Here is a 15688-nt window from a genome sequence, read left to right on the forward strand (position 1 = left end):
GGCCGTACAGCGATTATCAGCTGTGGCCTCTCCTTCACCCCCTGCGCTACCAAGCAATCACGTTGAGGCTGGGCTGGGGAGGGGTGATTGTTTGCAAGAATCGGCCTCCCAGGGGGCCAGGTGTTGCTCAGGCCTATGCGCCATTTTCACCTCGGCCCCCCTGGGGCCCACGCAGCCCAGAAACAGTGTTAGTCTTAACACCTCGCCCACAGCCCTTCACATTCAGGGCATAGTGGGCGAGGAAGAATGGGTCTCGCTGTGGGGGCCAGGGGATGTTTGGAACTCACCATCTTCACCTCAGCCTCCCCCTGGCTACCTGGCTACCTTGGATGAACCAGCAGCTGTGTTTTGTGCTCCCCTGACAGGACATTGCCCTGAGGCCTGTAGGACTGATTCATTTACTAATTGCAGGGGCCTGAAGTTCTGGGGAGGGCTAAGTTGGTTCGTAATAGCAGGGGCTTTTCTGCTTTTCAGGTGCTCCTGCACTGGAGGGCTCAAATAATTTTGTGACAGAAAGGGGCCTTGCTGTTTGTTTTAGTTGCTCAGCATGTAGGCCATTGTCAACTTGGCCCTGTGTCCTGCGCAAGAACAGTATCCTCCCACTTTCATTCCTTGTCTGTGCAAATGGTTTTTCATGAAAGGGCACGCCCCTTGAATGTGGGCACGCCCCTTATATATGGGCCACGCCTCATGAATGTGGGCCACTTTTTTCGTCAGTGCCCGGGCCAAATTGTGATCCCAATCCGACCCTGCTGGTGGCCCACCGTCCTCAGCAGTGCCCCCATACCCACGGACCATGCCCGGAACCTCAGCATCATACTCAACTCCTCTCTCTCCATCAACGCCGCCTCCTCCACCTTTTTCAATACCCTCTGCATCCTTCGGAAGACCTACAAATGGATCCCCCGAATTAAGGAAGAACGTAACGCACGCTCTCATAACCAGCAGACTGGACTACGGAAACGCCCTCTACGCCGGAATCAACAAGTCTCTGCTCCACAAATTCCAGACCATACAGAACACCACAGCCTGACTCGTCCTCAGCATTCCTCGCCACAAACACATCACCCAACACCTGCGAAACCTCCACTGGCTCCCAGTCGAGTAGAGCGCAACGTTCAAGATACTCATCCATGCTTACAAATGCCTCCACAACACCGGACCCCAATATCTCAACAAATTAATCTCCTTCCATGTACCCAAGAGAAACCTCAGATTTGCCGACCTCCCCGAAACCCCGTGCATCCGCAGAGCAAGAGCGAGTGGAAGAACTTTCTCCCACATTGCGGCTAAAACCTGGAACGAGCTCCCGATCTATATCAGATGCGCCCCCCACTTTACACATCTTCGGGAAGACCCTCAAGACCTGGCTCTTTGACTGACCGGAGCTGCTATCCTCCCCTAGCGCCTTGAGACCCTCTCGAGTGAGTAGCATGCTTCAAAATTCCCTGATTGATTGATTGTGAGATCTCTTGTAAACTGGAAGATGGTTTAGAGACCGCCCATTACTTACTATTGGTTGGCTTCCACATCACTCTTATTCAAAATGATTCACATCATTTGTATGCTTGTTTTTAAAGAAATCCTAGTGTTTGTGCATAGCCTAAAGGGGTGGAGATCCAAAATAATGTTCCAGAAATAATCACCAGATCCGTGCAAGGGTTATTTTAGATCCCTCAAAAGCTCTTACTCCGCACTTGAAACTTTACACTGTGGAAAAGTTAAGCACTGAATGGGTTGTGCAAACACTCCAAAGTGTATTTCTCGTGCTCAGTGTATGCATGTCGCATTTCAAGATTGCCCCTCAAACTATTACCAGCCCACTTGATTAGATGAAGTGCAGAGCAGGAAACATCCTTTAAAACGAAGCTGGACGCATGCTGTGCCTTTACAGCGCCGGCATTAGAACAAATGCGTTGTTAACACGCATTCGTTTAGCACGCAAGTCGCTTTGGAGGGGGAGGGTGCGCGTATTGGTGAAGTGGTTTGGGATTTTAAGTCAAATGCCTTCCCTACTGTTTCACAGACTTGAGTTGGAATAGTAAATGATACCACTTCAAAGTCCAGCACCCCCCTAAGGCAAGTCGTTCTAACGACTTGTGTGCTAAAGGAACGCGTCGTAACGATGTGTTCTTTCTAATGCTGGTGTTGTGAAGCCATGCCTGCTAAACACATGCGGGATTCCGTCATACAGTCAGTGTGGGACGCATCTGATCCTGGTGTAAAGTGAGTGCTTAATTGCACATTGGATCTCCCAAGAAAGAGGCATTTACGCTGAATTGATAAGTGGCCTCTTGAGTAGCAGGAGAGTAGGAGCACCTGTGGAGACACAGCGGGAGGAGGGTTCATGCTGAGGACAGAGGCCATGAGCAGCAAAGGAAGATGGTGCATAGTAGAACCTTTCGTAGACTGCAGGGAGCTTATGATTTACAGTGCAGTCTGGGGAAATGTTGTCTATGTACCGAAGCAGTTTGTGATGCACAAAAGGTGTACAATCGCTCATTAAAGCCACCTGGGCTGCACCATGAAAGGACAAGATCAGTATAGATCAGCACAAGAAAATAAAGTACACACGAATTGAAAACTTCAAAGGAATCAGTGCCACAATCTATGCCATCACGTGAAGGATGATGTCAACTAAAGGTCGACCTTCATAAAGATGATGTGGGTTGGCACAACAGAAGAGACGCGGGGCTATACTCTTACCACGGAAGGAACGATTGCGTGTTATGAAGCAAAAGAAGATATAAGAGAGAGAGCGTTTTGATTTTAGTATCTGACCGGCTCTACACCTGCACGTCAACCTATGGTGCATGTTCACAGTAACGAGGTTGAGTGAGAATTACACAGCTGAACTTGTGGAGGTTTAAGATCTGCTTAAGAAAGATGGATGAATCAGTTGTGTTATCAAGGAATAGATTATGAAACAAGTAAACCGCCTTAAGGTAGTGAACAAGGGTCTCTATTTATCCAAGTGTAATTAACCCTGTCAAAGTGACCTCGAACATTTCCCTGTGGTGGTATTGATAGAAGCGGATCTTGATTTTAGATTGGGTGTGCCAGAGTTTGATGTAGCAAATACGCTTGGTACAATGCCATATAAACGTGTGTACTAAAAATGTTAGCAGATTCAAAATCCAAACTGATTAATATTGGTGTTTAAATGCATGCTGCTGAAGGCAGTAATTTCTGCTTCAAATTCTGATTCACACAATAGCCACACATGTGAGGGAATGTTATATTGTAAAACTGATACTTAGAATATTTCGCAGATGATGAGATGTTAGAGGGAGGAAGGCATTTGTATAGACAAGTTCGTAATTTATATGTATTAACTTGGATTTTAAAATTGCACTTTTACATTGTGTGCTTTTCCGAGCGAGACTTTTATTTCCACCGAAGAGCCCCTAATTAACCTGGACATGGCAGGATATATAGGTATCTCCGTGAAATATGCAAACGTGAGAAGAAATGTACTGTAGGAGGGATCACACATGGTACAAATCTCTGTCTTGGAAACAATTGATGAATCGGGCACAAAGAGCTTGAAGAGGAAGCCGGGTTCACGGGGGTTGAAGAGAAATAAAATCGAGATATGCATAAAGGTTGTTATTGATTTTTTTTTCCCGACAATATTTTCTCATCATGTTCATAACAGTAGTGTGCTGATCATGCAATATCTTTTCCAACCCGTAAAATATTTTTAATATACTATTCAGAACATTTACAAAAGTGTTATACCAAGTGAACCATATGACTTAATTATGATTTATCTAACTAAACATTTCTTTATCCAGTAACAATGTTTGTTATTGTCAATCTACTTCTCATGTTCTTTGACTTGTGTCTTTCTTCTCTGTCTGGTCTATCTTTCTTAATTTATATTTAACATGGTTCATTGAAAAAATTAATTGAGGAATGATAAACTCCCCTTGAAAATCCAAACACGGTGCAGCTCTTCTGTACTATGGCGATTCCGCTACACAATCTGCTCACAGCCAGTTTCTAAGAGTGTGGAAATTTTCAATGGAAGTTGATTTTCTAGTCTTCAAGTTTGTGCATTGTAAGAGTTTTCTACCCATCCTTTAGGTAGGAAACAAAGTGTTTTTTGCGTGGTTTCTATAGTTTTATAGCTTTTTGTTTGTTTTTTAGATTTAAGTAGTGACAGACCCTCTACTGTTCCTTGTCGCTGCTTCTGCATTAAGATGATCTGTGCCCTGTGATACCAATGTCAAAGAATATGCATTCTCTGACATTGGTATTAAGAGACCACTGTTTAAATGTCCCTTCTATAGCATATTTGTATTGCAGTGGCCCAGTTGTTAAAAGGCATTATATAATTTCTTTCTTCAAACATAATTATGTGCTGATTGTAGCAAATTTGCAATGGCCCAATGTTTGTATAAGGTGAAGCAGCTGCCTCACAACTTTTAACTGCAGTGTTGTGTTACCAAAGTCAAAATGTTGGCATGTCACCGTGATATCAATGAAGCGGTGTTGTGCAAGTTTGTATCAGTTCCACCCCTGATTACGACTCCATCTAGGTATACACACAGGAGCATGTTGTGTGGGTATTGATAGACCGGAAGTAGGATTACTTTCTGTCTGTGTTATACTTCCGACTTGGCGACCACATAGCCACTCACCACTCACCAAGAATGACTACTTGGAAAAACCCTTTTGATTTTTAATAGGCCAGTCTTAAAACCAGAAAACGCTCTAAAAAGTGCTTTTATTTGTGTGACTATAGTTCTGGCTGACACAAACATCAAACGTGGACTGAGTCGTGAGTTTGCAGGAAAAGTGGGACTGGCTGAATCTTTGAACTAACTGAATGACCTGTTAAACTAGTATTGTGTCCCAGAAACGGGCAAGCGATAAAGCCTTTGCAACTATGTCCATAAAAGTTCAGGACTAGACTGAATGTTTTATATCATTCAAAATCTCTGAGGACTAGAGCAGCGCCTTAAAAATCTAAAATTACTTTGTTTATTTTAAATTGTTTTTATGTTAGTTTACTTAAATAAGACTATTTTCAGAATAAGATTACTGATAAGCCTGTGCTTTCCTATGCTCTAAACTGGATTGTGATTTGGCCCTTTATGACGTGTTATTATACCTGGCCCGCTGGCGCTCACTTTATTAACCTGCGATGGAAAAAAGGCATGTTATGCGCAGATCTCTGTGGTGCACTCGACCCCAGGCTCTAATAATCATTTTTCTAGGTTTATGCGCAATTTCACCCAGGGAAAATAGAACTACTGTAACCTGGAATTGCTTCTAAGATTGTATCATTCAAGAAAGCTCAGGTGAACCCTATGTTTGAGCGCCTATTTCATGACTGATGTGTAAACAGACGTCAAGTTGCAAGCCCCCTATAAAAAAACAAAGAGAACATCAAAAATGACATTTTTTTCCTGAGCTATCGCTCTTGCGATTGCCAATAAATCCTTTATTATCTATGATGGCGAACAAATGCTTGCCAGTAGGGGTTCCTTACAACTACTACAGGGGCGTCCAACACGACCAGGAGACATTAATGCATTCAAGCTGATACTGTTTTGTCTGCAGGGGGTGCAGGGAAGATGTGACACACTTTCACAATCGTAGCCTTCACCAAGGGTATTATCCCCCCCCCCCGCATTCCTGTATTAACTGATTGCGCCTTTTGTTCTCCATCCAGTGCCTAGGTGGCAGACTGGGTTGAGCGCGTGCTGCAGATTGGTGCAAATCAAAGGTCACGCTTGGCCCCACCACGAATAACTTAAACTCTTACTCTTTTAAGCATGGTAAATAAACTGAGCTGACTGGGTTCTGTGAAAATGGTTTTGGAAAGTTATTCAAAAAAATCTGTGGAAGTACACATGGCCTGTTATGGGAGGCAAAAGTGGACAAATCCACGTGGACTTCTTCATAATGTAGAATTTCCATTAATTATGAGGTAATTTTTCACACAACGTTTCAGTGTTAACTACTAAGATACGTGCTGCATTCTTTTAAAGTGTGTTTTCAATTTCATGATTTTTTTTGTAGAATTTTTACTTTTTGAGCATCTGCTAAAACCTTAAGAGTGTTTTAGAATGAAGCATAAACAAGCTTGACATGTTGCCAGAGTTTTCTGCACAGCAGAATTTGCTCTTTCAGTTGAATCTTACCCAAACAACTTGGAAAATGTACTTTGCTTTATAAATGGCTGACCTATCAACACATGTTCATGCCCATTCACTCGTTACATGAATCCGTAACATTGAACCACTCCATTTGACACTTTTACAACTTTACAGCAATGAAACGCATAAAGGTTGTTGATTAATAAATTCCATGGTTCGAGAAGTTTTCTCCCATGGTGTGTAGGTCTTTATTTTTTTTCTTACTGTCAATCGCGGCCTGACAAACAGCGCAAAAAGAGCCATCCAATTTCAACTCTAAATTGGGTCAGAGGTCCTATGGCTAACCCGACAACTTGTCCTTCGCAGGAGTATGTCAACGACAGAGCCGCAACATGCCTTTAAATCACGCAGACCATAAGTTTGGTGGAGACGGTATTCCGTCGCCATTGCAACAGAGAACCCTTTCAGCCTAACTGTAAACCAGCCTTTGATTATTATATTTAGATGTAATATAGCACCTAATGATGCATTGCAAGGATTGATGGTGGCAGAATCATCAAACCAACCAGGAGTATGAGGTGAGATAGAAATACTCCACTTGGGCAAAATTAAAGTCCACTCAATATATATTTTAAAGAGTTGTTAACAAAAAGTCTATAGATAGCTGAAGCGATCTGTAGCCACTAGCCATTTCTAACAATGTTCATATTGCAGTTCTAAAAAACACACTTTTATACTTTCAAATCCCCAAGCTGTATCACTAAATTTCACATGCACAACTACACATAAAAATACAGTAATCTTTTGATAACGTGGTGGACTTTAGTCACTACCTGGTAAATTAATGGGCAAAATTATCTTTTTCAGTACTATTCTAGAGAGGTTGTATATATTACAGGGGCTACGTTAACAATTCGGCAGTTAAGATAAAGAAAAGGCCAATTATGGGGAGGTATTATTAACTTTGCCCGCATGCCCTAATCTTGCCATCCTCTCCAACATATTTTCCAGAAGATAAAGAAAAATATAGTACATTCCCTTTGTGCTAATTTTGCTGCACGTTCTAAGCGTGCCTCAGAAAGGTAAAGTGATGGGGGAGAGAGCAAATATATGGTAGGGGGCATCCTACAAGTACTATTTTGCATCGACATTTTTAGAGAATTTTGTCAGTGAGAAATTCCAAAATGGCTGAACAAGCAGGACACTAGGGTTGCCAGGCAGGCGCCACTTGGCTTGACTTAGGTCAGTGCCCTTTTTTTGGGTTGGTGCATTTTTGTCCTTTCGTTTTAGAGAAATAAGGGAAGCTATCATTATTGAATGCACATGTGTTTAATGTATCTTTGTTATGTTGTGATCATCGAAAAAAATGGGGAAAAGAAAAGGAGATGTGTTTCCTCTTGGTTTTTAACTGTTCGTGAACAGTGGTGTGTGATGACCATTTTAGAACTTGCACACTGCAGTTGGTTGATGTAGGTTTGTACATTTTCTAAACACTGCTGAGTAGTCAGTTCACACATGTTCGCATAGAATAGAATAGATTCTGAACTTTCTAAAATGGCAACTACCAGCGCTACCTCCTCTTGTACACACGTCTTAATTGAAAGTACAACTTCTTGCTTAAGTAGAGCAATAGAAGTAAATCTTATGTGAGTGTCAGAAAGGGAGCTTGAAGTAATGTAAGTTAATATGGGAGAGACCCAGGGGTAGAACGGAGTGGAAAGGAAGTAAAGTCTGGGACAATGAAAAGAAGGAGTAGTAGGAATGGTAGCAAAGAAGGGGCGTGGGCTTGGATTAGTCTCATGAAATCAAAGTAAAAATGGGTCTAACTGGAATGGGAGAAAAGAGGAAGGGAGGGGATAATTGGGGGAGTGGTGAAAGGGATGGTGGGTAAAATTAGGAGAATGCGTTGAGTGAGTGAGTGAAGAAGATGAAAAGAGTGGGAGAGGGGCTGCACAGGAGAGGGTATGGACCTAAGTGGAGCAATTCAATGTTTTTGTAATACTGCCATTATGTCATCTATCAAACGTTGGAGCAACTTGAGATCCTACCTGTTTACAAATTCGAAGATGTTGGCTGGCTCTTGGTACTTTTATAGTGTTAAGTGATGCATGTGGTATAGTGAGGCACACTGGTTTGATGGTCTCCCTGTGCTGTATCTGCCCATGAATGCGTTGTGGAGCTGCGTTCCAGAGGACAGGATTTTTTGGTGAGCCTGGTACAGAACAGTATGTTATGATTCCTGCATTCTTCTGGCCGCACGGCAAAGTGACACCGAAGGCCTACTTGTATTCTCACTCAGAGACGTGGAATTTATAAGTTAAGACACTTTTTTGATGCCATGTTTTTTTCCCCTCTAGTGTTTGTAAAGAGAGCAAGAGCTTTGGCCACAGAAGGTGAAATATGAGTTCATATTGGGTAGACAAAACCGCAACGTGCTTCCGCCGAACTCTACTGGCCAATGGGTGGTTCTTGGCATGCTAAGGCATCACAGCACACTGGGGTAAGTTTTATATTTGTAGTAAAGTAATGGTTGAACATCTTGAGAAGAGGTACTTATAGAGGTTCCTTTGGCACAAAAATTATGTCGTTGGATGCTAAAATGAAAAAACACTGGCAAAGCATATAGGTTTGACGATAATATTTTAGTGCTGACAAAAACAATGTAAAAATACCTATTGCAGTAAAAAAAGTTTTCTTTAGTAATCAAAATTTTTTTTTTATGTATACCATCCATAGATTAGTGTGTGATGACAGAGTGTCCAGTTAAGGTGGAAGGATACACAGTATGTTAGCCAATAGAAAGAAAGTGAGACAAAAATACTCCTCTGGGCTTATTCAAGATGTGATTGACAATGGCTAGAGTATGTAGAGAAAACAGTATTTTTGCCTTGAATGAGGCAAGCTCCATAGCAATCCAAACCTAAAAAGAGTAGTTGGGAGACTGCGTAGTAAGAGAAACGCGTTACAAGACATTGTCAGCAAAAAATTCAACGCGATACAACGTGATGAAGTACAGTGGATTAGTGCTCACCGTGCCAACATTTTGCCAGTTTTATAAATGTGAACGGTATTAATAGTTTTGTTAGGAGGCACACATCTAGAACTGTAATGGCTGAGGACAAATCCCATTCATCGTTCTTATTTCCTCCTATCAAGTTTGATGTGAGGAAATGTATTAAAAATGTAATTCATCGTATCAAGTTTGAATCTATAGGGCCTATTCAAGTGAATTTAATAGAATTGCTACAAAATAAAAGTGGATTTTAAGAACGTTAAGTGGAATGTGTCCTCATTAATCATAGTCCTGTGTGCCTCTAAACAAAACTAGTAGTCTTAAACAGTGTACATTCAGGTTCTTGAGTGGACTGTGGAGTCAATGGGCATTACAGGACTCTGCATTCAAGGAAATGCCATTTTTCCTTTGAGGCACTTCAGTGCATCTCTTCTGCGTAAGTGACTTCACAACTAGCTCTTAAATTAAAGTTGAGTATTCCGGTTAAAGTAGGGCCTAGAAGCTGTCAACATGGCCTATTTTACGATTACAGATTACTTTATATTTTACGTTTATTTTATTGATACAGCGCACACAGTGCCAGAAACAAATACAGCCTCGGTTCACTGATAAACAAAACAGTACAGCCCAAAACAATAAGCAGTGCTTAAAGTCTTAAAGCTATTATTACTTTTTAAATTGTTGTTTAAGTATAACAGGAGACTATATTAAAACAGCAGAACCATGTCAAGATGTCAACTTGACAACCCAATTTCTAGACCTTAAAGGAGACATTTCTATGAGGTGTGTTCTCTGCTTAGTCGTAAAACAAAAGATGAAATGGCCCAACATTACTCTGGCAACTATTTTCACTGAATGGTACCAGCAACTTCAAGCATTGTTCAGTGCTTTAAATGGGCTTGTACTGTCCAGTACCAAGTTCCACACTTTTTTTATTTTGAGAGGGAGCCTACCGGCACTTCTCAAGACAGACGTAATACTTTTAATTGGAGAGTACCAGCACTTCTCAGAAACAAGCAGGTACTCTGGTACGGAGTAGCTGCAGTTCTATTTTCCCATTTGAAGCACTGATTCTGCTACCTAACTCTGATTCCGCTACCTAACTTTGTTCAGTGCCACTTACAAACAGTGAGTTAAGATCCATGTCTTGGACTACCTCTCTTTAGAGAGTGAAATTCCAATTAATATACCCTCTAGCCCAAGCCTTGCCATGACTAGACATCTGCTCTACTTCCAGCTCTCTAATTTTTTCTAAAATTTGGCATTCCACTAATGACAAGCCAGGTTTGTTCTGCTGCCTGGAAAGGTAGGCAGATTTTCCCAGGCCCTATATTATTTGAAAAGCTTGAATTTGATCAGTCTGCAGATTTTCCATGAGATGTTGAGGTTTATTTATGTAGACCACCAAGCAATAAAACCACCCAAAGTCCTGGATGGGCCAACAGGATGCAGTGGCCTCGCCTAAAAGGGCAATTTTGGCCAACTAAAGAGATCGTAGCATGTAGCCTTGGTTATCATGTGTCAGTAAGAACTGTAAGCTTATAGCATCCCTCACATGGAGTGTTGCCAGAATATTGTTTTTTCGAATATTGTCTGAAATAAATATGTCGTAAATATTGTCTATAGAAATATTGCCCCACTGAAATTCTGAATGGAAATCTAAACCCATTGTGAGGATATCTTTCTAAACAGTATTTAGAACACAGGATTTATGCCAAGAGCCATTTCTGCATGCGATACTCTTACATACAACCCTCCACATAATGATTGTTATCTGAAGCCCAAGGCCAAATTAAGCTGCTCTCCCATGCACTGTCTTTTTTTCTGCCCTCCTATGGCTATCTGATCTTCCTCCATATTAATCAGCTCACGTCTGGTACTCCTGTGTTCACTCTGACAGCACATGTCTATCACCACATGTCTATAGACAGGCTGCTGGGGGTAGGCGGCGCTCAATAGATTTACTATATAATAAAGATATTAAATCTTTGCAACTCCATCACCTGCCCATCCATTCACCACATGCTCTCTGTTTCTTCTACCCACCCCTGTCCCTTCAGCCATCAAATGCGCTCTCTTCCTCTTGTTCAGATTCTGTTTCTCGTTCCTTCCCATTTCCTCATTTTACTTTCAGCTCTGCTCTCTTCATCTTCTCGCCCTTTCCTTCTAGAGGTAATTTTCTTTACTTTGCTGTCTTTCCTTGAATCCATCACGGGCTCTGTCTCTACTCACTGTGTACTTCATTTTATACTTGCTGTCCATCTCTCCTTCTTCACCTGTTCCTCTGTTCAGTTCAGGCTTTTTCGTGCCTCGCTCCTACCTTGCCACAACATGGTGCTAAGGACAGCACCTAGAATGCCCTAGAGCCTTGTTTGATGGCTCCCGGCTACTTTTTTTTTCTTGCCCTCACCCCCGATTTACTTGCCCAGTTTGTTAGAACTTAGCCCGACTTTGAGTGCCCTTAACCGTGGTTTGATATCCCTGAACTTCAGATTGAGTGCTGAATAGTGTCATGGCAGGACACATTTCAACATCTTCCTAAGGGTATCCAAACCAGTGTCAAACTTCTCCTGCAGTGCTTCTTGTGAGCTCTGAAAGAGTCAATCTCTGTGTTTGCAGAGTGAGACTCCCTCCTTGAAAAATTAAATAAATAAATAAACATTAATCGTGGCCAAATCAGCTCTGCAAGGTCTCCTTAAGGTTGCAATGTTTAATGGTGTTACTTCCATTTTTAACCCGAAATCAAGGTGACATAACATAACATTAACATTTAAGAAATGCCAGAATTAATCTCAGGCGATTGCTCGGGCCGTAGTCTAGATCATTGTTTTTCATCAACTGCCATTCTAGACAGAGATACACCTTATGCAAACCGGTCTTGGTCCTCCTCATCAGTGAGGCATGGCTTGAGCCCTATGGAACAATGAGCACAAAACCTAATTCTGGGCTTACCTGTCGCCCTTCAGGCATCTAGTGCAAAAACAACAAGGTGATGGAAGGAATGCTTGAATCAACCTCTAAACTGCCAGGTAAGGCCCCTCCAGATGGAAACACAGCCAACCTCAGACTGATTTGAACCTACTTGGGTCTCATCAGTGAGGTCAGTGCTTAATTTGAGCAAGTAGTTTATCAGGCAGTGGCACTTATATTTACTCATCAGACTTTCACCCAGCGCAAGAAAGAGAAAAATAAAAAAGGGGTAAAAAAGGAGTATGAGACTAAAAACCGCACCAAAGGGGGGAAAGCAAGTGTGAAAAAAACTTTACGGGTGAGATAAAGAGGCATGGGGTGTCTGAAGGGGATAAAAGAGGAACAGAGTGAAATCCATACTAGGCATCCATGGTGTTTGACACCTCGCTTTACAAAAGCGTAGGCCACTGTAAAAACTGTGGACCGTGTGACTTATTCTTTTAGAAATTAAAAACTGAGGTATAGCTTGAGCCGTATGCAACACTGGACATGAGACCTACACCAAGGAATACCCATCACACTTAATGTATCTACCAATGTGATTGAAGGAATTCTTGAATTCATTTCAGCCCCTAGTAATCACTAGGGCATCAGTCCAGACCGTTTTCTGCCCACTGTGCCATTCTGCACTTATGCAAATCAGTCTTAATTCTACTCCCTTAGGTACAGTCCAGCCGGAACTGCCAGGCAAAGTCCTCTTCAGATGGAACAAAAGCAACACAAGAACAGTTTTGACCTACTCGGGTCCCATCGTTTAAATGTAGCTTAGGTCCAGTAGCCCAATTAGGCCGAAATCGGTTTTGGTTTGCTTGTGTTGCGGTTCAGAGAGGACCTGGCTTGGCAGTTCGGTCTGCACTGTTCTGTTGGAGCAGGTACCAGGCTGATTTTCATATGGCTGGGTTTAATCTGAGGTGGCATGGTGGTCAAAAAAACAACAAACTGAGCAGCCCCGAGTAATTGCCAGAGATTCACTCAAACTCTCCATCACTTTTTGATTCTTCTTCGAATGCGGCAGGACTTGTGTCATGAGCGGTATAACTGTTTATGAAGCATATGACTAAAAATATTGTTGCACATTCAGAACCAACTCTTGCACAAAGTTTTCCGAATGCAAGTACGTACCACCTGGAGAAACCTGTGCTTTTCTTATGCTTTGCCTAGTGCCCACCCCACCATAAAGCCTGTGTGACCAATATTCTGAGACACCCCTGTTGTTGGTCACATAGTGCTCAAAGCACGGCATTCTATCTTTACAGTGCTGTTTCCAGAGCTAGACTTTACCAGAACAGTTCATTGTGTTGAGCGCCTCTTTCAGGTCACAGGTTTCAAGTTTGGAAGGGTTGTAATTCCTTTGGCTCCCTCACAGGGCAATATAAAGACCATTGAGTTGGATAAGAACCCCCAAAGTGTTACCTCTTGTTGTACCGCTGTATTCTGCTGTCCGTAAGAGTGGAAGCCAGGCATCTGAAGTATACAAGTGGAGAAGAGGATGGGTCTGCCTGTGAAGGTAGGGAAGAGGATGCTAACAACACTATTGGCAGACGTCAACAGTCGTTAACCACCCTTTCTACACATTATGCACATTTAGCTCATAATTAATAAATGGACAATTAGTGGTGGTTAGTGTACTTCGAAAAGGGCAATAATAGCTGTTAATGCCATGAGCATATGGAAATTATGCTTAATTAACATCCTCAGCAAAGAGCAGTGATCCCTAATAACTCTGTAGGCAGTAAGAGGCTGGGCTGTTTGTGATGTATTGAATGTAGATGGCTAATCTGTTCCTTTCTTTCAAGATCTGTAATTCCTGTCCCACATGCATTGATCCATTTTGGGCTGAACAACCCCTGCTGTACTGTTTTGCTTTTCACAGTTCGGGCTAGACTGTTCCCCCGGGGAGCAGGGTCAAGACTGATTTGCATATGGCTGGATCTAAACTGGAATGGGATGGGGAGCAAAAAACTGATGGATTAAACCCAGATCTGTGACTGGGGATGAATGTTTGATTTGTTCAGCATTCTGTCCATCATCTGTCCTTTTTGCATTTTTTGCTTCTCCAACGTCTGGCTATTTGCGTAATTTGTGGACCACCATATTGTTTAGCATCTCAAAGCGCAAACGGACCAAACGTGCAATGGTTCTCAACACCATTGCACTTAGTGGAAGAACCGACCCTATTTATTTTAGTGCTACCTCTGTGCCTAGGAGTGGGTAATTAGCGCACTGTGCCACCAAGAGACCCAACTACTAATGCCATCTTCCCAGCTTGACCAGTTTCTCTCTTTATCTGTTTGATCCTCGAGTTCCGTTTCTGCCATCATTGTAAGTACACAACTTATGAGTCACCAACAGTATTCTAAGTGCTTCACAGAACAATAGCCCTTGGTTGAAGGAATGGTAGGGGCCAGAGGGGGAGGAGGAAAGAGAATTTTTTTAATGATAAATTAAACTTTACAAATGTGGAGTTTTTTCCCAACATCAATGCTATCATCTGCTACAACTTTGCAAGCAACATCTGAATCCGCCCACCTGTCCCTCCATGCGTACATACCAGGGGCATCAAATCGACACAGCAGTTTAACAGCCGTAGTGTCATTTTTTTATTTAACTTATTGGGACCCGGGAGCTCCACCTGATCTGTTGGCCTTCTTATTCCCTTTCCTTAGAGAAGAAACAAGGACAAATATTTCATGGCACAAACCCATCACTTTCCTTCTTGGGTGGCACAGCGTATGTGGAGGTCCATGGAACATGACATTCAACAGTAGTTTCCATGTTTCTTGAACCTCATACCTTGCAAGTTGATGTGCAGACACTCTAGCGCCTGGATGGACCACAGTCTGTGGTATGCTCCACCTGATCTGTTGGCCTTCTTATTCCCTTTCCTTAGAGAAGAAACAAGGACAAATATTTCATGGCACAAACCCATCACTTTCCTTCTTGGGTGGCACAGCGTATGTGGAGGTCCATGGAACATGACATTCAACAGTAGTTTCCATGTTTCTTGAACCTCATACCTTGCAAGTTGATGTGCAGACACTCTAGCGCCTGGATGGACCACAGTCTGTGGTATGCTCCACCTGATCTGTTGGCCTTCTTATTCCCTTTCCTTAGAGAAGAAACAAGGACAAATATTTCATGGCACAAACCCATCACTTTCCTTCTTGGGTGGCACAGCGTATGTGGAGGTCCATGGAACATGACATTCAACAGTAGTTTCCATGTTTCTTGAACCTCATACCTTTCAAGTTGATGTGCAGACACTCTAGCGCCTGGATGGACCACAGTCTGTGGTACCACTGAGTCAGTGATGGCGCCTCTTTCTTGTTGTCCCCATTTGAACTCCATTGTTATTTTGGCTGCACCATAAGTCTGCTGGGCAACATTTCACGTGCCCCCTCCCCCCGACACACCCCACCGCCCACATCCAAGTGGTCAGCAGCCCCCTTTCCAGTAATGATGGTTAGATTAATGGGCCTCGGGCCCTCTGCTCACTTGTCCCGGTCAGCTTCGGTCGGCCCCATGACAGAGATTAATGGGCTCTGCTGCAGGGGGCTGGGATGCAGATTTCTGTGCTGTCGTCTTCACAGAGTTT

At 42.6% G+C, this 15688-nt stretch overlaps 1 long non-coding RNA gene across 1 annotated transcript in view; it reads left to right on the top strand.

The window, feature by feature from the left end:
- LOC144773907 (uncharacterized) overlaps window positions 1-15688 on the top strand; it is a 137464-nt gene that overhangs the window by 38047 nt on the left and 83729 nt on the right. Inside the window, exon 2 of the long non-coding RNA XR_013600074.1 lies at window positions 8468-8610. This is a non-coding gene — a long non-coding RNA (uncharacterized LOC144773907). The remainder of the gene's footprint in view (window positions 1-8467; window positions 8611-15688) is intronic.

This window comes from Lissotriton helveticus, chromosome 1_1, assembly GCF_964261635.1.
Source record: "Lissotriton helveticus chromosome 1_1, aLisHel1.1, whole genome shotgun sequence".
Classification (NCBI taxonomy): domain Eukaryota; kingdom Metazoa; phylum Chordata; class Amphibia; order Caudata; family Salamandridae; genus Lissotriton; species Lissotriton helveticus.